Below are 25546 nucleotides of genomic sequence, written 5' to 3'. Positions count from 1 at the left end.
GAACAGGTTGCCCAGGGAGGTGGTAGAAGCCTTGTCCCTGGAAGTTTTTAAGGCCAGGCTGGATGTGGCTGTGAGCAACCTGATGTAGTGTAAGGTGTCCCTGCATATGACAGGGTGGTTGGAACTAAACGATCCTTGTGATCCCTTCCAACCCTAACAATTCTATGATTCTCCCAACTTTATTAGTTTCATGTGCTGTGCCCCACAGGTGCTGCGTCATTGGAGTTGTGCCTCTGACACACTGCCTTGTCCACACTGCAGATGACCTTAGTCCTTACCACAATGGCTCCACCTATGTTTCTGTGCAGACTTCTTTAGCAGAGTTCCTTCCTTGCCCCAGTACTTCCTATGGCATGGATTCTTTCTAATGGAAAGTTTCAATCAGCTTCCACTTTCCTACATGAATTTCTCTTATATAGAATTTTTACTACCTTGAGATTATTTAGCATTACAGCTAATCAATTATACAAAAAGAACAAGAAAGTAGGGTATGAAATGCCTTCTTCTGCAGTTGCATGGCTCTATGGTGAATTTTGCAGTTCAGGTAGGATAGCTAAATAAATACAGGCACAATTAGTCTCTGCTTAGCAGCACTTGGTTACACAGTAAAGCAATACTATTTTCATAATCGTAAGACATGATAAATATTCTACTACAATTTAGTCAAAATCTACTTTTTGGAGGCAGAATCCTAGATTCTATAAATACTCAGAGGGCTAATGAAGCCCAGAGATAAAGGGATTCAATTTTAAGACGTGCAAAATTGGATGCTGGGATATTGGTTCAAGCCCAAATCTGAATTAAATTAAAACGCTTGTGGTTAAAATGCTGATTTAGAAGTCTTTTAAACATTCCTTTTAAAACCCTTTAACGTGTACTGTGACCCAAAAAGCACTTCAGTCTCAAAAGCACTACATCTTAAATACGCATTTATGATCTATTGATATCAAATTGGCACATTTTGCAACCATTCATGTGCTTTTCAAACATCAAATCATTTTAGTGTTCTTGTCACTTCAGTAATGTAAATCCATTGCACTAATGTTCTGGCCACTCTCCATTGCATGCCTGAGGAACAAAGAAAACAGATCACTCAAAATTGTCTAAGGTCCCAACTTCTTGGCATATTGGCAGCAAGTGCAGCCTAGTAAGCCTGGGTAGACTGGGCAGCAATGTTAATGGGGAAGGGTGGGGAGGAGGGAACAAGTATCACAGGTTGAGAAGGTAGATAAATTATTTCTTTGCCAGAAGCAGCTAATACCTGCCCTGCTGGTCTCAGCTGCCTGCTCCCCTTAGCTCCAGTTGCCCTGCAGATTTTACATTAGTAGAACATCACTTTAAAACTATTTTCTGAGCTTCATTTCATTTCATTGTTACTCCTTGCTGTGGTATTTTACAAAATACCTATTGTCCTTATTATGCATTATTCTATAAAAGGCTTTCTATAGATTTATAGTAATGCAGATAAGAAAGTAGCAAGCTGCTGGGAAAGTGTAAAGGAAATATTTTTCATGTCTATTCTCCAAACAAGCTTAGAATTACTCCCCAAATAAATGGACCGTAGCACACTTGGATGCTGACTCATACATGATAGCACCTTCCTGTTACTCTTGTGTGCTCATGGCAAAGATATAAATAAGATCAAGAAGCACTGTGATATGTCAGGGTCCCAGGTAGAAGCCTGGGAGTGACTACTGTAACACATGGAGGTTAGGTCAGGTAATGAAATGTGCATGTGTGCATGGCTGGTCATCCCTGGCTCCCTTTATAGCCAGTGAAAAGAAATAGGCACATCAGAGCACAGTTCCTCTTGGCCTTAACAGAGGCTAAATTGTGGCAAAACTGTGCTTGTTTTCCACTGATGACCATTCAGGGTAGTGACTTAAATATAAATTTCAATGCTGTAAGAAAATGAAATTACACATATGACACAGCTGGTCAGGAGAATGAAAACTAACTTCTCTTTGTTTACCAGCAGTTTCCAGATGTTTTTGCAGCCATATCCCAATTTATGACTAATCCTTAATTTGTTTTCCAAAAGATACCACAAAGGACATTTTTTGAAGAACTGAGGTGGTGTAATACCCCTTTACTGGAAACAAGAAGTTGTAAAAAACTGGCTAGATGAGGAACTTGAGGCTTCCAGGTGTCTAGGCCATCCAGACTCCTTGGTTGTCCAACTACTGTCAAAAGGACTGGGGTTTGGGAGTTATAATGTCTCGAGCCTTTGGGCACACTATAGGACAGGACTAACCTTGAAAGAGAGGTCTGTGGCTGACTGTCCTGGTTTAAAGAGTGAGACAGGCTCTCTAACACTTCTCAAAGGTGTTAAAGAAAATTCTCCACACAAGGATTGGATAGAATTGGAAAGTTTAAATGGAAGTGCTATTCATAAACTACATGCTAGATTGCAAAGCATATAAAATGCACAAAATCCATAGTCTGGGCTTAACACAGAAGACCACTAAGCCAAAGTTTCCCCAACCTTCACCAAACCAGGTCTCAAATGCTGAAATTATCCTCCCCTCCCCATCCCCCAAATACCAAACCCTTGTGATGCAGATAAAATTCAGCTCACCAGCTTCAGGCTCCAGCGAGGCTACTTCAGACCCAGCTCCCATGCAAAGATAAGGAAGCCAGCCAGGAAGGAGAGAGAGAACTGGGAAAGGGTGGGGGATAAAAAGGGGAAGAGGCAGCTTGTGTGGTTCATTTTTATAGAGATGCAGGGCTTAAGGGAATGAAATAACAAAAAATTACACTTTCCACCTCCTGAAGATATCTGGAGGTCTGTAAGTTTATGGTTCTTAAAGGCACCCAGCCTCAAAGAAGTCTGGTATATGGACACAAGCATCAATTTTCTGAAGAGTGCTGGTCATCTTTCAAACTCTAAAATCAGCCGAGAGGAGACAAGACTATGTTAGGATGAGCACAATATGTCTGGCAGCAAAGCGCAGTGCTGGTTTATGAGTCTGGCTCTGCAAAAGGCACAATAGTAATGAGCAAAAATTTGCAGTGGGGAAAAAACCACCACCACCACCAGAACCACAGAAGAATGTGTGAATTTTAAGGCACAAGTACTGCGGTGTTGCTGAGCTAGCACACATATCTGCAAGTTACATCAAACTAAGGAATGCAGCAAACCCACAGAAATAAATAAAAATTACAGACCAAAGTGGCAATGTGCTTGGTCTGAATGCGTTATATACTTTTGCTTTTTCAAATTACATATGGATCTCATGCATTCCCTTACACTGAGAGTCAGAGCATAGTCAAAAAAGGAAAAGCAAGCTACCTATAAAGACTTCAACTTTCTTGGATTGCTGGTGAAATGGCAAATTTTCAAAGACTTCCAGGAACTGCAGCTTTTAGTGTGCAATGTCCAGTGAAGTGCCAGTACTTCAGAAACCACATACGATGCTCTTTTGCTGTTCTGGGTGACAGTAGCTGGAAAATCTGGGTATCGCTTAACCATGATTAGGCAACAGTCATGCAGGGAGCTCTTCAGTGCAGAATTCTGTGCTTTAGGTTGCTGAGGTTAACACTTCATATGGGTTCAAAGAGATGATTTCATTGAAGGAAAATTAGAGGATTCCAGACTACACAGAAACCACCTCAGCTTAAGGAGGTCTCTATAGCTGAAAGCAATTGGAAGCTCTGAGCGGATTAGGGGAAAAAATACTGTATTATGTATCTTGTTCTCATCGTATGCTCAGATACCTGCTAAAAATCCTGTTTGAATACATAGATGTCTGTAACATGTTCCCTACATTGTTCTTCTCTTTCATATAGCAGCTTTTGTAACAGCAGGGGGTTTTGTGATAAAGTCACAACTACAGTAAAATTCACATTAAAACAATGAGTTTTCCCAGCTGCTGCCAGAATCCTAGAAGACACTGCATGAATTATTATTGCTAAACAAAGGGATATTGCCTAAATGATAGTTCAAAGTAATGGCAATCAAATGAAAATCACAGAATCACAGAATTGTCAGGGTTGGAAGGGACCTCAAGGATCATCTAGTTCCAACTCCCATGCCATGGGCACGGGCACACTCCACTAGATCAGGTTGCTCAGAGCCACATCCAGCCTGGCCTTAAAACTTCCAGGGATGAAGCTTCCACTACCTCCCTGGGCAACCTGTTCCAGTGTCTCACCACCCTTATGGTGAAGAACTTCTTCCTAATATCCAATCTGAATCTACCCATATCTAGATTTGCTCCATTATCCCTACCCTATTAGTCCTATCACTACCCAACAACATTAAAAAGTCCCTCCCCAGCTTCCTTGTAGGCCCCCTCCAGATACTGGCAGGCCACAATGAAGTCTCCTCAGAGCCTTCTCTTCTGCAGACTGAACAACCCCAACTCTCTCTGCCTGTCCTTATAGGAGAGGTGCTCCAGCCCTCTGATCATCCTTGTGGCCCTTCTCTGGACACATTCCAGAGAAAATCTATGCAGGTCCTTATTTTTTACTTCTAGGTCTGAAAAATATTAATATTATTCACAAAGATAATTATGGCAATGTGGTGGTTTGAGCTCTGACTGGAGTTTAGGAGCTCGAATGATAATAGATTGAAATTACTCCCCCTGCCCCTCTCCCTTTCTCTCGGCATGGTGGAGAGAGAGAAGAAAGAAAAAAAAGGCTAGGGGAGAGGGGAAGTAAATTCATGAAAGAAATAGTCTGAAGTCGGTTTCGAAGTAGGAGAAGTAAATTTTTCTTTTTTTTTTACAAAAGGGAAAGAAAGAATAATTTTGTGTATATACATATATATATATATGTATATATAGTAGTAACAGGGGGGTTCACAGAGGTGAGGGATGAGGGTAAGTGGGAAAAATATACAAAACCAAGCCTGGATGGCCTTGTGTTCCCTTGGATGTCAGTGGATTCAGCTGGGAGAAAGGAAGGCCCAGCCACTTGGTCAAGTGCAGGAGGCAGTGGCAGCAGCAAGTGATCTTTCTGAGCAGACAAGGCAGGAAAGAGAGCGAGCAGCGAGATGTCTACCCTTTTTATAGGCTTGCAGGACAGGAAGGGGGAGTGGAATAGACCACTTTCGAGTCAGGGGACCCCCTTCTCCCAGCAGGGGGGGGGGGGGGGCCAAGTACCCCCCTGGATTAAGTTTCTTTTGTCCACCTGGGGGCTGGGTTCTTTCCAACTCCATCCAGGATGGGTGTAACCCAGCATAGGCAATCACAGTCTAGATTGACAAGATGATATAATTACAAACGAGTTATGGTGTAGATAGCTCATACCGGTGAAAACTTTCTATGATACAGCCTAAAAGTGTAATGTGTTACAGGAAGTGATGACTATCTTCCCTGCACTTTTGAAAACAACTTCAGATATACAAAGCCTTAGAACCAACATGATAAGAAGATATTTATACCTGTCAGGAAATGAAAGCAAGTTCAATCTCAAAATGGCAAAAATGTCCTGGCAAATGGAGATAATAACAGTGTATTATCAGGGGGGAGAACAGCAGCCATATCACAAATTAGTGCCCTGGGTTTGTGTGTAGTGTGTGTTTTTGCTGCATCTGTGAATTCACTCAGTTTAATAAAAAAAAAAAAATCCAAAAGAAAAGATTAATTATTCTCTCTAGCTGGCATATCGAGAAGCTGAATGCACTTTGGTTTTAAAAAGACTTTTCAGATTACTTTGAACATTGCATGAAAATGTTCTGGTGGTCCTGGGGAATGTAAAGCATTCAATTCTGATGATGAGTTACAAGCAGAATATGTAATTTTACAGCCATTTACTGAACTTACAGATTTCTTGGAATATCAAAATCTACATCAAGTGATAATGAAAATTTTACTTCTTTTGCAGACTCCAAAGTGAAGTTATAAATAGGTAGACATGAAGGTGTTATGTTCAAAAGTGTGAGTATCTAATTATTATTTAAAATCTGTCCTCAGTATGGTATGTTTAAATATAGTTTTAGCATATGAACTTTTGTAGACTAATGAAATTAAATGAGTTGTCCTCCAACACTGCCTTTGATTACAGAGGCTCTCTGGATTCATGTTTGTTGCTTTAATATCAAATTGATGAAAAATTATCATGCATATTAAACATTCATAAACTACAGAAGCATCAGGCTCTATTAAAGGAAGCCTCAGTATTTGCTGAATGAATATTAAACAGAAAATCTTAAACTGCTTTCCAGTTTTATTTTAATTCACAGAATCACAGAATGTTAGGGGCTGGAAAGGACCTCAAAAGATCATCTAGTCCAACCCCCCTGCCAGAGCAGGATCACCTGTACCAGGTCACACAGAAACACATCCAGGTGGGTTTTGAATATCTCCAGAGAGGGAGACTCTCCACAACACCCCTGGGCAGCCTGTTCCAGTGTTCCAGAACCCTCACAGTGAAATAATTCTTCCTTCTGTTCCCATGGAACTTCCTATGCCTCAACTCCACCCACTGTCCCTTGTCCTGTCTTTGGGCATCACTGAGAAGAGCCTGGATCTATCCTCTTGGCATTCACTCTTTACATATTTACAAACATTAATGAGGTCACCCCTCAGTCTCCTCTTCTCCAAGCTGAAGAGCCCCAGCTCCCTAAGTCTCTGCTTGTAAGGAAGATGTTCCACTCCCTTAATAATTTTTGTGGCTCTGTGCAGGACTCTTTCAAACAATTCTCTGTCCATCTTGAACTGAGTGGCCCAGTACTGGACACAATATTCTAGATGTGGCCTCATCAGGGCAGAATCGAGGGGGAGGAGAACTTCTCTCGACCTCCTAACCACTCATTACTAACCTACTAACCACTCATACTAACTATTCATTAAGAGCACAGACGACACGTGCATTCTTCACTAATACTATATAAAATTTCTATGATGGTGGATCCTTTGGGACACCTAATACGTGTCAACAACTTATAAAACATTGCAGAACAAATACCCAATCAATCCCAGTTGCTGTAGATACACTGACAAATCAGGAATGGTAAGCCATGCATTCAGCTCAGGACTCATAAACATAACCTCTTGTGCATTCATTGGGGTCTGTCTCTTCTCCCTAGTGTGATGTGACAGAACAAGAGGAAACGGCATGAAATTGAGCTAGGGGAGATTCAGATTGGATATTAGGAAAAAATTCTTTGCTGAAAGTGTGATAAGGCATTGGAATAGATTGCCCAGGAAGGTGGTGGAATCACACAATGCTCAAGAAACACATAGACACTTTGGAACGTGGTTTAATGGCCATGGTGGTGTTAGGTCAACAGTTGGACTCCATCTCAGAGGCATTTCAAACCAAAACAAATCTGTGATTCTGTGATTTGTGTTTCCATGCCTGAGATCTACTGATGAAATATCAGGTCTGCAGATCTTCAATAATTGTGAACCATATGTGAATCATTGCATGACCAATGAGTTCCACCAAACCCCTAGAGCTTTGCAGTGATCACACAAGACCAGGTCCTCATCTTGAGTACATTTACAGCTTGTCTCACAACAGGACAGTGACCAAGGCCACAGTCTAGCTGCAGGGAAGGAGGCAAGAGGTTTGCTTGGATGTTTCTAGAACTGATGGCTGGAGAAGAAATATTTGGGAGGTCTCTGTCCCTCATCTATATTTTTTATTGTCTCTGTGCCAGTAACACAGCTACAGCCAGGAACAGCTTTGCAGCCAGACCTTTGACCACCAGTGTACAGATTTGCAGCGGGTTTGCCTCAGAAGCATTCCCAGGGAAGCCAGAGAGGCCTGGCATAAGCAACATGTCACCAATTGGGACAAAGCAAAGAGTGATCTACAAAAGGGGCCCAAAAGCATTCTTAAGAAGTTTGCTGATGTCACCAAACTGAGTGGTGAGGTGGACATGTCAGAAGAGAGAGCAGTCTTATAGTGACTTGAACAGGCTAGAAGAAAGAGCTGGAGGCAATTGTATGAAGTTTAGCAATGACAAGTGCAAGAATTTGCACCTTAGACAACAAAAACCAAAGAGCCCACTACAGGCTAGCATCTGTGTGGCTGGGAAGCACCTTGCTGAAAGCAATCTGGTGGTTCTGTTGAACAACAACCTGAACATGAGTCAGCAGTGCACCACTGCAGCAGGGAAGGCAAACTAGTTCCTGGGCTGCATCAGCAGGGCCATTACTAGCAGGACATCCCATTTTAATCAGCTTCTCAGGCTGTTCCAGGAGTACTGTGTACAGTTCTAGTCCCCACAATTCAAGAAAGACAGAGACAGAGTGGACAGAGTCCAAAAGAGGTCCGTGAAGATGACCAAAGGGCTGGAGAACTATGAAGGGAAAGCAAAGGCTCAAGGGAGACATCACAGTATTCCCATTCTTAAAGGAAAGCTACAAAGGCAATGGAGACTCTCTCTTCACAGGGAGCCGTATGGAGAAGACAAGGCATAACATGTACAAGTTACACTGGGGAAGGTTTCATCTCAACAGAAGAAATATATTTTTTACAGTGAGAAAATCATTGGAACAACCTCCCTAGGGATTTGGTAGAGCCCTCATCACCAGAGATTTTCAAGATGTGATTGGATGGAGTCCTAGACAGTCTCCTCCAGTCAGCCTTTTACCATGAAAGGCTGGATCAGATGATCTTTTCTGGTCCTTTCCAACTTGGACTGTGCTGTGATTCTACAATCTGTACATAGCAGGCAGGGGTGTAAATCCCACAGTCACTGAAGCTATTGCCACTAAAATGTGGATGAAGAGTGGTTTGTGAACCAATGAATCATCAAGTGATGACAATAAGAAATGAGGAGTGAAAACTTAAAAAGTAATTGGAATTAGCTGTAAAGGAGAGGGAAATGCAGGAATAAAAATTAGATAAGGAAAAATTGAGAGAGAGATTAATTGATATCTTGGATTTTGCTGATCAGCTAACCATTATCCAAAATTAATTATGGTAAACTGCTAGACAGTTGAGAATGCAGAATCTGTAATTCTGTTCTGAGCTGATATAAATTTATGACAAGTAGGACTACAGTGAAAATTACAGTCACACAAAGATGCACAGACACACACACACACGAGGAACAGCTTCAGCTGATAAAGCAGGAATCAACATCAGTCAAGGATAATTTAGCCTTTACCACTACAAACAACACTCTCCTGACTACAGATATCCATGTTGTTCCCATGTGGTGGGACTAGCAAGCCATACACAAACAGAATAAAAAGCATTATCAATCAGGTGATTAACTTCATGACATCATAAGATGTTAGGAAAGTCTTTCAGAAAAGGAAGAAAACATAAACTAACCTTTTTTTTTTCCTCTTTCCCAAGCCAAGAATTTGAGAAATCTCAGTTGTACTTAGCAGATTCATTTAGTGAGGACTGCTAATGCCTTTGATGTCACTCTTTCCGTTACAGCTCCTTTCAAGCTTCAGAAATATTTAATGCATGAATACCACAGAATCTTTTCAGGACATGTTTTTTATTAAATAAAAATGATTTCACTGAGTTCACAGCCTTTTTAAATTCACTTTCTGTAGATATATAAAAAAATAAGGGCAAAAGTAATTTTGAGTCACTTGAACATCAGTTCACAAATCCACACAAAGCACCGGATTTAAATAGTAAGAGTGTGCCCAGGAAAACTGGTCAAATCATTCTATGCACCAAATAGTGCCACAGAAAAATAAAAACAACCTATATTATTTACCATATAGTGCACAGACATGTCTTCACATGGATTCAGTCCACTCCCACCTTGTAAAAGTACCGGGCAGAAAGTCCTATATTCATATCCAGACAGAAGAGGGGAACACCTCTCTCTAAAGTTAATCTCCACCACCAGCATCACATACAAACACCTATGACCAGTGCTAGCAGCAAGTTGGACACTCTCTAACAGTATGCTCTGGATTGCAGTCCAAGAATTTCTTTGTCATATTTGGGAGAAAGCCTTGATGTATCTAAAGCAGCATGGTCTATCAGGCAGTCCTAGAGATGCTGCTGGCAGAATGAGCTCCATTTTCTGGAAGGTGGGATCTGCCTGAATGAGTCCCCTGCCCTTGCCTACCTGCAGCAGCAAGTGTGGAGAGGTCACTATGATGGGAGAAGGTGATGACATTGACACAGCAGGGATGAAGGAAAAGGCAGGCTTGCCAGGGTGGCTGTGGTACCAAGAAAGCTGTCCACCAGCAGGACTTGTGAGGTGTGATCTGCTCCTCACTGCTGTCCAGATTCGGTCACCAACAGGTATCCATTCTCCACAAAGTCCCTGAAAGTCTAAATTATGGTGTGGAATGGGGAGTTAATTTCTCCAGTTCAAATACAAATATACATACAGACACCCAAAGGCCTGTTGTGCAGCAGAGAAAGTGATTTTACTAGGACTGATGTAAAATGGTGCTAATGTACAGCAAAGGTGGACGTTTCTATTTGGAGACATCATTGTAAAAGTGGTGGAGATCAGACTTAGCACAATCAAGACTTATCCCAGTAGGAAAACACACCATAGAGTGATTATCAGAAGACAGACATCAAATGAGAAGGTAGCTGAGGTATCTGCGATTACGAGAAAATGCCTGTTCCCAGTGGCCGCGTTGAAGCTAAACCTAAGATACATCCCTTGTGATAGCCAGTTTGTGCATGGGTGATTCTCTAGCACAGATCAGGCCAGGTGTGTTATTCACACCTTTAACAAACAAATTTCAATGATAAATGGAAGCAGACATTTGATTTACCCCAGTCATGTTTAGATTTTCTATAGGTACTCAAATCTTACTTTGACAGCTGTTTCTACACATGCCTGATTTGAAGGAAAGGAAGTGACAGGTGGCGACTGCAGTAATTCCTGCTTCCATGAAGCTTCCTGCAACTCTTGTTAGTTTTGATTAATGCCTGTGCTTATCACTTTCTATCCAAGATCACTCATATGTCAGAGCTATCTGACTGTTAGGGTAAACAACCAACCATTCCCTTCCCCATCTGGTTCATGTGTAGACATGTCTCATTTCTCGAACAGCTGAAGTAAGTTGTTTTATAGGCAAGGACATTAGGTTCTTGTCACTGAGTTTTATGTATGCTGCTAGTCTCAAAATTTGGTGTTTAGTCTTCCTGAGGGGCGACTCCCTGGAGCTGGATCTTCAAAAGAGGATATTCTGTGATAAAAATTCTGAAAATAATCTCATTTCCCCCTCCTCTCCAGGTCTCACATCCTCATTACAGAATGTACCACTGATAGTATTATTCTTTCATCTGCAAGGCTGCTGTAATTGGAAGCAGGCTATAGGGCCCTTAAGTAAGGTGCCTCGATTGAAAAGCGTGTTAGCATACGGCATGCTCAGGAAGAGACAGAAAAACCTATCAACATTTGTTGCATAACTGTTTGGACCTCTTAATTGTAAAACTGTTCTTTTTAGCAAAGAATACATTTTTCCCCGGTTGTACACTTCATGTCCTCTGTTTCTTAGATTTATTTATCATAAGATTTTGACAACGTGTTTGGAGACTCTAATGCATTCAAAGCTCTTCAGTGGTAGAATTTCATAACTAGAAAGCTTTCTATCAGACAATAATTCCTGTTATGTTCTGAAGACTCCCATGGTTTGCTCCAACATCTGCCTCCAGAAATAACAATTGTCTGGCAACCCATGCAGTGGGAGTAACTGGTACCCATTTAGATAGGACTCACGGCTTGGAAACTAAGTTTCCTCTGCAGTCCATCAGTTCAGTTCATAAATCCGTAGCACTGATTTTTCTACAATGGGATTAGCAGCTCTCTGGAGATACTAATCCCTCTCTTTCTGTCCTCTCCCTGACTTGAGGAGAGGTAGTCCTAATACCTGTCTTAAAGCCCTCTTAATTAGCTAAGGTTAGACAATGTCTGCATGCACAAAGTTTCACTTTTTTCAGTCATCCTTCAAGAAACCCACAGTTTCCATAAACTGAGAGCTACCTTTGACTCTATCAACTTCTACTGCCAGTCTTAGACCAAGTTGGCATCTCACTGATTCCTGTCTTTCCTTAAACCAGTTGGTCTGGGACTCACCAGTTGGTGTGGGACTCAGCTGTTGTCTATGCCACCAAAATTTTTGTGTCTGCAAAGACTTTTCATGTGACCAGGGAGCCTAACACTGCTTTCACGGTCAGCACTGGAATATAATTTAGATAAATCAAAAACAACAACAAAAAAAAAGCCCCATATGTGTGTGTACAGATAGATATATATAAAAAACATATGCATACACATATATATATATGTGTGTGTGTGTGTGTGTATATATATATGCACACACACACAAATGTATCAGCCAGCATAACAGACTAAATACAATTCTCCTCTTGGGAATGGGATGAATATAACCAAACTTTGTGATATATACAAGTGATTGTCTGAAAAATACAAGCAAAACATTGCATTTTCATTAATAACTGAAGAACCATATCGCAGGTTGCCTGAAATCTCATTAAAATGAAATTTGACGTCTCAGTACCCTACACAGACTCAGCAGTGATCAATCTTCTTTGACCCTAAAATCAATAGTTACTCCTACAAACAACATGAAAGGTCTCATGGCAGCTGGAGTTTGGCTGCAGACATGCTCATTGATCATGAAAAACCGAGCAGGAGGAAGACAGACAAAGAAGATCAGCAGTGGGGTGTGTGGTCTGAATCTTGCTCTAGTAATTAATTCCTTATGGTCAAACAGACTGTACTATTATTCCTATTTCCTGTATGTCATACTAATGTCAGTTAAACAAAGCATTGCTAGGGTAATGTTGGTCTCCCTGAATTATAATATGTGGTCATAAATTGAAAACACAATACTGGTCTATGACCAAACACAAAAAGTGGGATTCCTGAATCCAGCTGAGCAGCTGAAAAGATGACATTTTAATACCGATGGTAGAACCAATTTAGAATTGGATGTGGAAGTAAACACAGAGCTGTAAATAGAAAATGTACTTAGAAGATGCCCTAAATTAGGAATCAAAGTTACTCACTGTCATAAACAGAGATTACTTTAATCACATACTTATAAACTCCAACCATCTGCTCTTGTATGGGGATGGGAATGCTCTGCCATTAACAAGAGAGTTATTCATGGGAGCAAATGGGCTGAAACAGAGTCTGAGGTGGGGAGGAAGGTTTCCACTTGGGTTATGGATTACTAAAAAGAGTTTGCAGAGGGCATGTGCATCTAGTGCAAAGAGAAGGGATGAGCACACTTAGGAGAGCACAAACTGAACATATACTATTTTTCACCTTTAGGGCATGGATGTGCAAGCCAGAAAATTCCCTTTGCAACTGAGTTGACAAGAAGGAAGAAGGAGGAGCATTTTAGCTTGGGTGAATAACTGGCACAGTTTGATGCATAAACAGGATTTTTCTGATCTATTTGTGAGTAAATCAGACAGACATCAGACTGGATTTATGTGTGTAAATAAAATGATACAGATGTGCAGGGATTTATTCCTAGTCCCAGACATCCTACAGACTGGGCTGAGGGTCTGTCAGGAAATTCTGCCATCAGTTACTCACTGGCATGAAGAGATTTGCAGATTGCAGCATGACAAGCTTCAGCAGGAAGTATATCGTGTACCACACTGAGTGCATTATACAAATAAATTGATATTTGATGTTTTTGCAATAGAATTGTAAAAACTTACAGAGTGGAATATTAACAGCATAAAAGACATTTATAGGTGTACTTTTCTGTGTTGAACCTAGTAAGCAGATTCAGCAGATGTCCTCCTCTCCTCCTCATTGCGTTTTTCTCTAGCAGCAAATTCACTCTGCTCTGTGTCACCACAGCTGCCATATGCTCTGTGGCCTATCCCTTCATGCCACTGTGTCCTGTGATGCAAGAGCAGGGCTCCCATGGGGACCCTGTGACTCAGGACACCCCATGCCCTCAACAGCCTTTCTCTGAGTGGGTGCAAAGTGAAGGGTGCGTGTGACAGACACTCTGCCTTGCCTTTAGCACAGCTGAGCAAGGCAAACTAGCAGTCTGCAAATAAATAATGTCTGCAGGCACTTAAAAATTAACATGGCTATTCAGCTGTGTTTTCAAATGCCTTGCTCAGTTTCTCAATCACCTCTCCCAGCTCAAGAGATTTATTTGAAGTTCTTGCTATCAAATTACATTTTCAAAGCCAGTTCATTCTGTGAGCTGGAATTACGACCCTCCTCATCAAGCTGATTTTTATTCTTTCCTCAGATTTCTTTTTCTGTGTCCTGCTTCTGACTACTCACCTTGTCTTTGCCATCATAATCCAAAACTATCCCACTAAAACCAAAGTCACCTTAAGATTTAGAACAGGATCATTCCTAGAATGTTTTCAAACTGCCCCTCTCTTCCCTTGCTAGTGATACAGAATCTTTTATTTTTGCCTTTCAATTCATATGACTTGAGAAGTGCTTTCTATTTAGTGTAATGGAAAGAAAATGTGAGGTAATTGCAGGGTGTAATTTATCTTGCCTTTTGGCAGTTTTCACCTTATCCTGGTGCTTCCTGACCTCTGAGGCCTAAGAGGATTTGAGTTAATTTGCTGCTATTTTGCTGTGAAGGAGCCTGGAGTGCCCACACAATCACTTGTCATGTTTTCAGCACTGGAGGAAATGGCCTCCAGGTGACAATAACCATTTTAACCACTTTTGGTAGAGCAATGTGGGCATGATTTCTAACACTAGCCAGACCTGGTAAATCAAAGAGGAATACCATTAGACTGTCACGCTGCAAAAACAGATAGGGAGCAGTACGTTATCTGAATAAAGTGCCCACTATTTTAGAGTCTAAAAGCCCAAGCAATAAAAATTAGAACTCAAACTACCTTGCAACACTTGTAAATACCTGCATTTTGTAAATACCTGCATTTCTGAAGTGTAATGAATTTTTCTATAATTTTTAATTTTATAATTTTTCTATGTTAGGGGCTGGAAGGGACCCCCCTGCCAGAGCAGGATCACCTACACCAGATCACACAGGAACACATCCAGGTGGGTTTTGAATATCTCCAGATAGAGAGACTCCACAACCCCCCTGGGCAATCTGTTCCAGTCTTCCAGCACCTTCACAGTGAAATAATACTTCCTCTTGTTTCCATGGAACTTCCCATGCCTCAACTTCCACCCATTGTCCCTTGTTCTGTCATTGGGCATCACTGAGAAGAGCCTGGCTCCATCTTCTTGGCACTCATCCTTCACATATTTATAAACATTAATGAGGTCACCCCTTAGTCTCCTCCAAGCTAAAGAGCCCCAGCTTCCTCAGTCTCTGCTCATAAGGGAGATGTTCCACCCCCTTAATCATTTTTGTGGCTCTGATGAAAATGGTAAAAAGTGAAAAGATAGCTGGTATCTTCTGATAATAATCCTGTATTTCTACCACAAAATTGTTTTTTTTCTTCTATTATCATTCAGTGAATGCTGGAGGAAGTTGCAGCAATAAAGAAGACAGAAAGACACACAGTGCTGATTTAAATGAAACCCAATTTTTAAAAAAGAATGTTATAGCAATGTCAATACAAACACAGTATCTCCTGGAGGAAAAATCCTGTATTTGTCATTTATCAAGATATACAAGTCAAAAACGTGTGTTAAATTATAGTCAAGAATTTTAAAAGTGGGTAGCTGGCCTTACTTTAAATTAAAAAGTGATGTTAAATTCCAGGTTTTATTTCTAAAGCTCTCTGAGCAGCTGAATTATTTATATGTTGTACTACTGCAGAATGTTATCCAGCCATTTTGCACAGATGAAAATAAAAGTCATACTATGCTGTCATATCCAAAATCTGAACACTATGACATCTGTTTTAGAGTGATAGCAAAATTTTTGGCATGTTCACACAACAAAGAACATTTCTTGCAACTAGAGCTAGAAAAATATCTGCTCCCATAAGAAAATTTTCTCCCAAAGATTTCTCATCTGTGTTCCTTGTCAGTGCTTCTTCAGGCAAGACATCTCGTTTGTGATGTTTCAGTTGCATTATTACTCCCCAGGTTGTGAACTGCCATAAAACTGCATTATCCAACCAGCCTTAGAGGCCACAATGAAGGAGCAGAGTGTGTCTGCCACTGCCTTTCACTGTGGAGAAAAATCTGGACTTGGAAAAACATCTGTAAATTTACAGCTATGAGCTTTCAGTATGTCACATAGCAGCATGGTGAGATACAGTTCCCCGTTGAGGTATATAAGGCATGCCAGCCTCTGCCCCAGGGAATCATAGACTCATAGAATGGTCCAGGGCAGAAGGGACTTCCAAAGGTCCTCTAGTCTGACCTCCCCACACTCAGCAGGGGCATCCCCAACTAGATCAGGCTGCCCAGGGCCTTGTTGAAACTTACCTTGAATGTCTCCAGGGAAGTGGCCTCAACCACCTGCCTGGGCAACTGTAATAAAAATATGTATTTTTGTATATTTTACTACTTAATATCTTGGGTGGTGGTGTCTTCAAGCACCACCGTAACTTATTTACAAAATAAGTATTCACAGGTTCAGTTATTCGGTTGTGGAGTTTACACTGCACATACAGAGACAGTTACACGATTTAAGCACAGATCTAACGTTTCCAATACAGAAATACAAGCTGTACATACAGGTGCTGTGATCTGTGGTTTTCCCACAAATGGGATTCCATGGCACATTGGCTGGGTACCCACGACTTGCTCCTCTGTCTGGTATCTTCCCAGATGCTGTGGCTATGATTCGAGCTGTCCTTGGCTCAGAGAGGGTTAAGAGGCCTCTCTCTTGTTGTGCCCAGTTCACAGTCTGGAGTTTGCCCTCGGTTCAAAGAGGGCTAGGGGGCTCTCTTTTGCGCTCAGTTGTTGGGCTGCATCCTCTTCTGGGATTCAATTCCCTTGGAGCTTTTCCGCTCTCTGCCCTGGTCCAGGTGCAAGGTCTGGGTGAAGTTGCTGGTCTGCTAGAGCAGGTCCTTCAGCAGCTACTCAGGCAGCACTTGGCTCTTGTCTCTTTGTGGCAAGCAGGCCCTCAACTGCTACTCGGGCAGCATTTGGCTCTTGTTGCTGTCTGGGTGAGAACAAGGCAAGTTGCCTGACTTCTTGGCTGGTTTAAATACTGTCCAAAGACAATTAATGCCCTTTGGTAACACAGGACCCTGATAACTGGACCTCTAGGATGGGGCATATCCAAACATAGCCAGGGCAAACACAGTTCCCAGCTGTGTTACAGAGTTAACGTGGACCCCAGGAAGTGTCCAGGGTTGCACATTCACAGGTGCTTACAGTGTTAACCACACCTGCTATACATTAGACTTGGCCTTCTGGACCCCAGGAACTGTCCAGGTTAGCACATTTGCATTGTCTGGGCTAGGGCATGTTTGGGAGTTTGACTCTTCAGGAAAGCAACCTGTTCCAGTGTTTCACCACCCTCATAGTGAAGAACTTCTTCCTTATATTCAATCTAAATCTGCCCTTCTCTAGTTTGAAGCCATTGCCCGGTGACAGGAGTCACCGCAGGCCTCTGAAAACAGTCTCTCCTCCTCCTTCCTGTAGGCTCCCTTCAGGTACTGGAAGGCTGCTATTAGGTCTTCCTAGAGCCTCCTCCTCTCCAGGCTGAACAACCCCAGCTCCCTCAGCCTGTCCTCATAGCAGAGGTGTTCTAGCCCCCTGACCATTTTCATGGCCCTCCTCTAGACCCTCTCCATCAGGTGCACGTCCTTCCTGTATTGAGGGCTCCAAGATCTGGATGCAGTACTCCAGGTGAGGTCTCACTAGAGCAAAATGTCAGAATCACCTCTCTGGATCTGCTGGCAACACTTCTTTTGGTGCAGCCCAGGATGTGATTTGCCTTCTGGGCTGCAAGTGCACACGGCTTGTTCATGTCCAGCTTCTCACCCCCAAGTCCTTTTCCAGAGGGCTGCTTTTGTCTGTATCGATAGCAAGGATTGTTCCGGCCCAGGTGCAGAATAACCCAGGGCTGTAAACAAGCCTCCATTCTCAGAAGGAATCAAGCAGACACACATGGACCTAGCCACTGTCCTCTAGCCTCCCAGCAGTACACATAGACTGGGGGTAGCTTGTGGTCTTCTCCCTCCCCTCTCCAAGGGTATTCTTAATATCATGAGAGAAACAGAAGTTGCTCCCCCACAATTGCAGTTCTGCAAAGCATCTGTTGATGCGTATTTTGAGGGAGATGGATTACCCATGAACTTAAACAGGGCCTGGGACAACAAGCACATCAATGACAGCACAGCCAGAAGTATGTTCTGGGCAAACAATCTACTAAGAGCTCCTGGACACTCCTGCCCCTGGGGCTAGTTGTGGCTCTGATAGAGTACTTGGTGTTCTTCCATTAACTGATCAGAAGGCTTCCTTCAGCATGACAGTTATAAGCCCCCTAACTTCCATCCTCACCCTGCTTCAGTCAGTGATCTAAGCAGTGCATTCATCATGGTCTTGTTGCAGGAAACTGCACTTGGGTCTTCTGGATGAGGATGGACAACACCCTTCCAGAAGGATGTTAAGAGAAAGTTCAGAGAAAGACTACTAGGCAAGTACTCATATATCTGACTGAGCATGCAATAATTTCTTAAAAGAGAAATTGCAGCAGTAGTTTCAGAGAAGCTTTTTTTTAATTATTATTTTGCCTTTTTTTAAAAATTAGAGTAGAACCTTCTATACATATTTTTCTGCCTTATGTTCAGTGCTTAAAATTTAACATATCAGACAGTGACTATACTCCATTCATGGCTGAATGTCAAAGGTAAATTTGGGTGTATAATGAAGTCCATTGTACAGAAAGGCCACGTAGAAGTCTTGATATGTAAGGTCCTGATACTGCAGTATTTCATGCACATGTGCAATGTGCAACAGGAAACACCAAGTTCCCAGGGTGGCTGGAAACCACCAGACTGGGGCAGACAGGTAATCTTTGCAAGAGGCATTTTACTTCAAAAGCAGGTTTTATTCAGCCAGCCCTGAGAGATGAAGATAGTGGGGACAGAATGAGGAACTCTCTCAGCTCAAGAGAATTTTGGATGAACATCTGAACTCAGTGTCCCTCATTCTTCCTTTCTGTGGATGGGAAGGTGAGAAACTTGTTCCAGCTCATTCATAGTCATAGAACCATAGAATCATAGAATTGTCAGGGCTGGAAGGGACCTCAAGGATCATCTAGTTCCAACCCCCCTGCCATGGGTAGGGACACCTCACACTAGATCAGGTTGCTCAGAGCCACACCCAGTCTGACCTTAAAAAATTCCAGGGATGGGGCTTCCACCACCTCCCTGGGCAACCTGTTCCAGTGTCTCACCAACTTCATGCAGATGTCCTGGACAATTTTTCCTGTATCAATCTCTAGTATAGATCTCTCGATTTATTGAATTTCCAGCTGTTCTGGAAGGCTCATTTAATTTGTCGTATCTACTCTCTTGCCTAGGAAAACTACTGTGTTAAGAAGTTTCTGTGATCTGCTTGGTTAACACAGGCATGCCTTTGACAGTCCCTCACATCCTACTGTCTATATTCTGCTTCAGATGAAGTAACCTAATCCATGGAGATGAAGCTGCAAAGAAACAAAGAACAACTCCTGTGCTGCCCCTGTTCTTCCCTACCCTCCTCCTTTGCTACTCACACATTCAGAGGCAGACTGAATACTGAGCTCTTCCATGTCCGTAATTGAGTAACCTGACATGTTGTAAATGCCTCTTGCCTTTCAAGACTGGCCCAGAAGACAATGTCCTGAATTACAGAATCACAGAATCATTACAGAATCACAGAATCATCACAGATCCACAGAATCATCACAGAATGTTAGGGGTTGGAAGGAACCTCTAAAGATCACCTGGTTCCAACCCCCCTGCCAGATCAGGATCACCTATATCAGATCACACTGGTAGAGCTCAGAACTGGGGAGCCCAGATCTGGACACAATATTTCACCAGGGCAGAGTACAGGAGGAAAAGAACCTCCCTTGACCTGCTGCCCATATTCGTCTTAACACATCCTAAGATCCCATTGGCCTTCCTGTCCACAGGGCACATTGCTGGTTCATGGTGATCTTGTCCACCAGCACTCCACAGAGCTGCTTTCCAGCAGGTCACCTGTACTGGTCCTCCCCAGGGGCAGGACCAGACACGTGCCCGTTTTCCTGAGAAAATGAAAGGACCTGTTTAGTTCAGACAAGTGTGCAAATGGGCTCAAGGTCTTGAATGTGGAGAAAACTTGACATTTCTTCTGGTCAAAAGTGTAAATGACATTTGGAACATACAATTCAAGGAAGGAATAAATTCTGGTAAGAACAGAGCTACAGTTGTTGACTGCAGGTGAATAGTACAGAATCAGATGAATATTCATTTCAAAAAGAATAGAACACAAAGTAAGCCTGTGAAGAACAAGAACTGCACCTCAGAATTCAAAAAGTATCAGCATAAGGTAAAAAATACTAAAAATGGAGTCAAATCAGGCTGTGCAACGGGTATTTAAATAAAATGTGAGCATTTTTTGACCATGTAAATGGAAGAAGAAATTTGTGGGCTCTGTAGTGAAGTAAGGATTATAAGAAATCTTGGACTGCCCCAGGACAAAGCGAGTGCCCTGTCCCAGCTGGATTCTCAGGAAGCTGAAGCAGCCATTCTGAAACAGAATCTTCCAGCTTAATAGCTGTTACAGATAACTGCAGTCCTGAGTTACTGAAACTGTGTCTATTTTCCAGGTAAAAATCAAATGTGAGTGTTATTTGTTTCAAACTGATTTGGATCCATAACCTTCTCAGCTGCCATCAGGCAGGTTTGATGGACAAATTCATTGATCCACATTTCTGTTCTGCTAGTTGGGGAGACATCTGCTTCAGTCTGGGGGAGATGCTGCCTTTTCTTGGAGCCATGTCCATTCTGCTCCAGGAGAGAAGTTTTCAAAGACCTTCCGGACAACATGAGAGCAGATTGCAGCATAAGGCTGAGGAACTCTGGCTTGTGCAGAGAGCACAAGCTGGAGCACATCCAGAGAAATGCAGCAGGGCCTGAAGCACACAACCTATGAGGAGCATCTGAGAGAGCTGGGGTTGTTTAGGCTGGAGGAGGCTGAGGGGAGACCTCATTGCTCTCTACTGCTGCCTGAAGGGAGGTTGGAGTGAGGAGGGGGCAGCCCTTTATGGCAAGTGGCAGGACTAGAGGAAATGATTTCAAGCTGCACCAGGGGAGTTTGAGGCTGGGTATTAGGAAATATTTCTTCGCTGACAGGGTTATCAAACATTGGAATGGTCTGCCCAGGGCAGTGGTGAAGTCAGTCTCTGGAAGTGTTCAAGCAGCATGTGGACCTGGAACTTAGAGACATGGTTTGGTGTTGACCCTTACAGCACTGGCTTGAGCTTTGGACTGGACAATCTTTGAGGTCTCTTCCAACCAAATGCATTCTGTGATTCTGTGTGAGAGGCCAAAAGATCTGAGGACCAGATAAAGGCTTCCCAGGGAGAGAAGACTTGCCATGAGATCAGAGAAAATCAGGCAGAGCATGCTGCCTATCAGACACAGAGTTCACTGGAAACAAGGACTTGCCCTTGAACACACCTTTGAGGACAGCAAGGTAGAAATCACATATTACGTGCACGTACACACACACAAAAAAGAAAAAAAGAAAGAAAAAAAAAAGGTATTTTTTTATCAGTCTATCTGGCCTAGCCATGGATTTTTATTTTAAAAGATTCAGCTTTTAATTTGAAGCATACTTGCCTTGTCAGAGTTAAAAACATTTAGTCTTTTGAGGGGACCTTATTGTATGAGGCAGTCAAAACAAAATCACCATGTAGTGCACAAGTAAGGTGAAGCATAAATAAATCAGTAATACCCAGTGCTGCTCTAGACTTCACATTTTTGTAGGAAAGTATAACACTTTCAGCTGGTAGAATTGAAAGAAGAAGATGATTTTGGAGCACAAACTCTGGTTTACGTTCTGAGGTGGTTCTTCTCCCTGTTCCTTCACAGTTTCAGGAGCTAGCCAACCTGAAAACTTGTTTTGATTTTTGCAGTAATATTTACTGGACCTCATGCATATAAGCAGGGCTTTGTTCTGTGACTCAGAATTGTATATTATGCAAGATAGAAGCAGGAGCTTGCACTTGAATGAAGTTGTGTGGCTTTTTATACAATTGCCACACTCCTACCAATGGGTTGCTGCTGCTGTTTCAGTGAATCCTGTCTAACACAACAATGTGACATATATCTTGGGGGGAGAGCAGTCCTGGCCAGCAGCCATGCTAAGCTCTTTTTCCAGCTCGAGTTTTCGTCAGCTGGCTGAGCCCTCAAAGCTGTTGAAAGACCCTGTTGAAAGGATGGGAATTCAATCAAAGCTGTGACATATACCTACTGAAAGGGGCTTTTCCTCTGAATGCTCAGTTATCCTGCTTTGAGATAAAAGGTTTCTGCTTCCTGAAGGCAGATGCAGAACAACTCTTAACAGAAGTAAAATCCTGTATGAGCTGAACCCTTGCCTCAAGCCTGCTAATGGGAAGGAAAGAAAGAAAGGAGCAAAATGTGCTGAGCCTGCTTGTTGCCTGACAAACCCAGCCAGGTGCAGCAAAGCATGAAAGGCAAAGAATAGGCTGAGAGTACAGATGCTGAGAAGCCAGGGAGGAGCATGGTCACTCCGTGTATCACCACCAAACCCTTCCACATCTCCCCTGGGGTGGTGGCCCCAATGTTTGGCAGCTGTCACAATGGTAACACCAAAGTGGATGTGAGAGACAGCCTGTAGCCAGTGGGGAAAAAGATGCTTTCTAGAGAATTAAAAAAACCTAATGGGAGAAAGCACTGCCATTGTTTCTTTAAAGGATATTATATTTATTTACTACATTGCTTAACAAACACACCCCCATTAATAGAATTATTTTAGTTGATGGTTTTGCTTAAAAAAAGGAGTAATGGACACTAATGGTGAATGCTAAATGGCAGGGAGTTTATTTGGGGGCTAATAGTGATTTCTAAGAGCTGGGGGCAGGTTTATGTTTCTTCTAATTCACGTATAGAAATAGGGAGTCAACTTCAACACTGGTGTATGTCACAATGTGGTTGAAACGCAATTATCATACTCAAGGATTGCCCAGCTCTTAAAACAGAATAATTTAGACTAAAGCTAAGGGTGACTCAAACAAAGGGCTTTGCAGGCTTTGACAGGATCAGAAAATTTAATTGGATAAAGCAAAAGATTGAGCTAACGGATTATAAAAAAATCCCTTAGTGGTGCTATATTTCAAATTTCCTGACTGTTTACACAAAACAGGAGATGCATCGATTAGCAGAGGATGTCAGCTTCTCCTCTCAGCTAACGGAGCATGTCAGGGTGGGTGTAGAAGGGTTGGGGGAATGCCTTTTTTTTTTCCTGTGATGTATTTTAAGATCTCTACTGGAAAACATTGCTAAATACAACCAGTGATTTTTAAAGCAAAGAGAGGGTGAAAGTAGAGGGAAGGAAAGATCCCAAATGCCTTACCTGCAGTAAGGAAGTTTAAGAAAACAAGCTCAGAGCCCATATTCCTTGCAGTGACTGAGACTGCACTGATGGGGGGCTTCTGCTGGGTGGCTTCCCCAGTCTTTGGGGGATGGGTGTTTGCAGCTCTGTGAGACACTTATAGACAAGCCAGCACTAGACTAACAATATTATTAGCAACCATTGTTCTATATTAAATTGATTTTCATTGAACTTTCATTATAATTTGATCTACATGAAATTGGGCAACTGAGCTGCTGGGAAAGAGTTTGGAGGAGTCTTATACTTTGGCCGAGCTTTGTCTCAGACAAAACAAATGGAAGGGATAATCATGCCTTGCCTGTTCTTACACTTAATAACAAAGGCAGGAATCCATAACAGAACAACAGCCTCAATATACCACTGATTATGTCTACCTGCAAGACTTTTGTGTAGTCCTGTAGCAGGATTTGATGGCTTATGATTGTGTGGTCTCAACTGTTAGAATGGTTTTTACACTAGACAGTTTGAAAGGCTAGGTATAATTGTGCCTTTATGCAAAGCCAGAAGTAGCTGGTGAGGAAAACCAAACCATTTTAGCAAGTTGCCCACACAGACTGAAATATTGCTCTGCAGCAATTTTAGCAAAACTGAGTCAAGTGCAGGTGATGGTAGAAGATGTAACTAATTATACATAATGATGGGATCTGTGGGGTGCTTCTTGTAACTCTTGGGTCTGTTTTACCTGGCACTGTGCCTTTACAGCAAGGCTGCTGGAAGTATTTCAAGAGAGAATGCTTAAAAAGAATGTGAGTGACCTTTCCCCTTTGCCTAATTATCGGTGAGTGTTAATTCTTTTCCTAGTACCTAGTCAAGCTATTCTGGGAAAGTGTGATGATTTTGGTCCTATTTAATATCAAACATTCTTTATCTGAACTCTAGTTTAAGAACCCCAGGCCAAGTTCTCATTTATGGCAGCTTAAGGAAAAAAAATAAAGAAAAACCCAGTGAAGAACCAATTATATAGAATTGTAGGAACATTTTTGATCTGATATTATTAAAGATCTGATCTTCAAAGATGTCAAGTACATGCAGCTTCCACTGGCATCCTGAAAGATGCAAGTGACTTCTTGCTTTGCCATGGGACCGTTTGAGTTGGTAAGACTCAGCAACTGCTCTTTCTTGCAGGACATAGAAGTTTTCCTTATGTTTGAATTCTTGATTTCAAGCATTGACTCATGGTTGCATTTATCTGTGAATAGATTTCTTGTGAGATCACATTCCTATGGTCAAAGTCCCATAAATCTCGCACCTGTTAAATGAGATCTGCTCATATATTTAGAGAAGAGTTGAAAAACAAACAGAAAAATGACTTGGTGATCCCACCAATTAAATTTTGCACATAGGAGACAAAGCTGCTGGATTGTATGTGGGGCTCTAATATTCCCAGGGCACCAAAATTACAGTGTCTTCACTCCTGGCTCCCTACCTCAGCTACTTCTCCATCTCATTCATTACACCCACTTCAAAACAAGCAGGTTCCCTTTCACTGCCACACCAACTGCATCTGTGTCTTTACCTTTTATAACAACCTTGATCCAACATAACTTTTCCACTCGTTTTTTCTCCCTCATCTTCTTCTCCTATCTTGTCTCGGCATGTTTCTGTATTTCATGTTGCTAAGGAAACTCTGCCTTTCTCCTCAGAAAAAGGGAAAACACATCCAAGGCTCTTTTCCTGATCTTTCCGACTTGCATCACTCAACTTCTTTTCCCTTTTTCTGAATGCTGTTTCAGGATTAGGAAGGAATGATGATAAACGAGATTAAACCATGAGACAATAATATGAAGGGGAGCACAAGACCTTTGAAAAGATCAATGTGTCCCTCACGGTTTTCCCAGACTGATGGTACCATCAGTCCCTTTGTCATCCTCTGGTAAGGGAGAGAAGCCAGCCTCACTCCTTTCATCACAAGGCAGGAAAAGTGCTAATGACTTTGAAACAGCATCAAATTCACCCTGTCAAAGCCTAAATTTTAGCTATATGCTGTTATCTGTATGTGAATAAGACCACAGATTTAGACAAACAAGCATCTTTTCCTTGATACAGCTTATCTACTTTGATCAAATCATAGGATCCTAATTAGAGTCACTGAGGAGGAGGATAATTAGCAATCATGGCAGTGATAGGACATTTATT

This window comes from Indicator indicator, chromosome 1 (genome assembly GCF_027791375.1).
Source record: "Indicator indicator isolate 239-I01 chromosome 1, UM_Iind_1.1, whole genome shotgun sequence".
Lineage (NCBI taxonomy): Eukaryota > Metazoa > Chordata > Aves > Piciformes > Indicatoridae > Indicator > Indicator indicator.
The sequence above is the reverse complement of the archived record's forward strand: the minus strand, read 5'-3'. Positions refer to the sequence as shown.